The 2,759-nt window shown below is 44.5% G+C and overlaps 1 pseudogene; it reads left to right on the top strand.

Annotated features, from left to right (window-relative positions):
- LOC117908149 lies at positions 1 to 2,080 on the top strand (annotated as a pseudogene).
- The last annotated feature ends 679 nt before the right edge of the window (positions 2,081 to 2,759 follow it).

The raw sequence follows: 2,759 nt of genomic DNA, 5'->3' as shown, positions 1-2,759 counted from the left end.
ATGTCGGTGGCCAGTTCGTTTGTTAAGTTTAGGATGCCTGACATCGAGAGATACACAGGCATTGGTTGCCCTCGTATCCACCTTTGGCTCTATAGCACAGTGATGAGAGCTCATGGTTTGGATGAGTCTCAGATGATCACTCTATTCCCACTATCTTTGAGTGGGGCGGCCCAACGCTGGTTTGCATTCTTGGAGTCCTCGTGACGCCTGACATGGGACGACTTTGCCTAGGAGTTTTTATGATAGTTTTCATTTAACACTGTCGTAGATGTATCGAGGAAAGAACTCGAGGCTCTGAGATAGAGGACAGATGAGTCCGTTTCATCATTCATCTCCTGCTAGCGCGGGAAGATTGCCAAGATCATTGACAGACCTTCAAAGAGGGATCAGATACAGATGGTTTTGAGGAGTTTACAACCCAGGATTGTCAGGCACGTGGTCGGAGTACCATTCACAGATTTCGGTTCTCTGGTTTTGGCTTTATATGATGTCGACAATGGCATCTCGAGAGGATTGTGGACAAATTCTTCTCCTAGTGATGTTATGGGGAAGAAACCCTCCGGATGACAGAGGTCAGTGCATGTGAGTGCCATTAGTTCTTCCAATCAGAGACCTCCCAGGCGTCATCAGCTGATCCCACATCTTCCCGAGGCTCATTCTTCATATCCACCTCAGTAGTACAGACCACGGGCACCTCGTCTGACTTATGATCAGACTTACATGCCTTAGACACTAGTTTTGCATTACTATGCCACCCAGGGCATCGAGAGACCACTTGTTTCATATATGGCCACAGGACAACCATGTTATGTGGCACTATTCACTGCGAGACCTACATCTTCCTATCCCAGGCCTAGAGCACAGTAGACCTCTGCTTCCTTTGCTTTGAGGACACAGAGACAGTTCTCACAGTTAGGCATGCCGTTGAGCCAGGCTCTTCGGAAGCTTACCGAGGCCAGATTGTTGACTGCACTCACTCCTAAGCCACCATCGTAGCATATCCCGCCCTAGTCCAGGATGGATTTGCATTGTGCTTTTCATTAGGGGCTTGGACAGGAGACCGATCGTTGTACCCCTCTCAGACATGCCATCTAGGATTTGATCGACCAGGGTTTGGTACACTTGGGTCAACCAAGTGTAACCACAAACCCATTACCTGCCCACACTACACATGCGGTCCCTCCACTAGCCGATGGCATACATTTCGTGGAGTTCTCTGATCTTGACAACCATATCCATATGCTTAGTTGGGACGACACAGAGCCAAAGCCAAAGCCCATAGTGTCAGATGGGATTTATGAGATGAATGAGGTGACTTTAGGACCTCGGATGCCTACTCCATTTAGACTAGTGCCCGAGGCGGCATCAGTGAAGATAACCACTATTGAAACAAGGCTCAAAATTAGAGGCCAAAGTTCCAAGTGGCAGTAGATGACAAGGATGGTAAAAATCCTGGGCTTCATGCAAAAACTATGCTCATTACTCGTCCTATAAAATCTAACACTGGGGATTTTATCGAGGTACCTGTTCATGAAGGTTTTTCCGATGGGTGATTCAATATTGCTAACGAATTGCTGACGTTTTGGACACGTTTCACGTCATAGCTGAACTCCCAATAGACAACTTTGGAGCATACATCATCTCTATGGCCACTGCCCCATCTGATGTGCTTGCAGTTGAGCTCCTTCAACGTGAATGCCATGTGAAGCAACCATTGAGAGTTGTTATACTATTTGAGAAACTTGTTGATCTAGAGGCTGCTTTAGTTGTTGTTGCCCGTCTGTTCTCAATAGGCTGGTACAAAAATCGGTTTAATGGGAAACAAAAAGTCATGATTGGGTACTTAGATTCTAGGAAAGACGTTGGAAAGCTCTCAGCGGCATAGGCATTATATAAGGATCAAGAGGAGCTTATTAAAGTTGCTAAGCAATATGGTATAAAGCTAACCATGTTCCATGGTCGAGGCTGCACAATTGGAAGAGGAGGTGGTCTAACCCATCTTGCTATATTGTCTCAACCACCAGATACAATTCATAGTTCACTCTGAGTTACTATACCAAGGAAGAGGCGTTTATTTTGATTCATGAATTCCAGTCACTTGATGAAGAAATGAAGAAAATGGTGTTGAAAGTGATGAAGTAGTGTGTGAGTATAGAATGGGCAAAGATTGACTGTAACCGAAATGACATTTTCTTTGAGTTTTTCAAAAAAATTTGGGTGAGAAGGATGGCACTGGATAGGAGAGATTACAGGCAGCTTGTGAACACAATTGTAGAGATTGCAAACAAGGTTGGTGTTCATGGTATAATAGGAAGAATAGTTAAGGATCTTAAAGATGGGAGTAAACCATTTAGGAGAATAGTTGTGGATACCATCGAGAAGGTGGTTGCTAATTTGGGTGCATCTGACATTAATGCTCACTCAGAACAACTTCTGATTGATGGAATCTTGTATGTCTTCCAAGAGTAGACCAACGCTGATGCCAATGTGATGCTTAATGGGTTTGGTGAAATTGTCAATACCCTTGGGCAAGAGATGAAACCCTATATTTCACAGTAGATGGTTCCCATGATAGACACACTGACTATGTTGGTAATGCCCTTAAATGACCGGTCCATACAGAAAGCTCACATGATTCAGTTGAAGATAGGCTATTGGTACAGCAAACAAAGCAACAATCTGAGATTCACACCTAAGTGGTCATCATTCTCCATCTCTTCCACTTATGCATGGACTATATAGCCACTTTAAGGCCACAT

The sequence above is a fragment of the Vitis riparia genome, chromosome 19 (genome assembly GCF_004353265.1).
Source record: "Vitis riparia cultivar Riparia Gloire de Montpellier isolate 1030 chromosome 19, EGFV_Vit.rip_1.0, whole genome shotgun sequence".
Lineage (NCBI taxonomy): Eukaryota > Viridiplantae > Streptophyta > Magnoliopsida > Vitales > Vitaceae > Vitis > Vitis riparia.
Note: the sequence above shows the minus strand (reverse complement) of the source record. Positions and strands in the feature narration are given on the sequence as shown.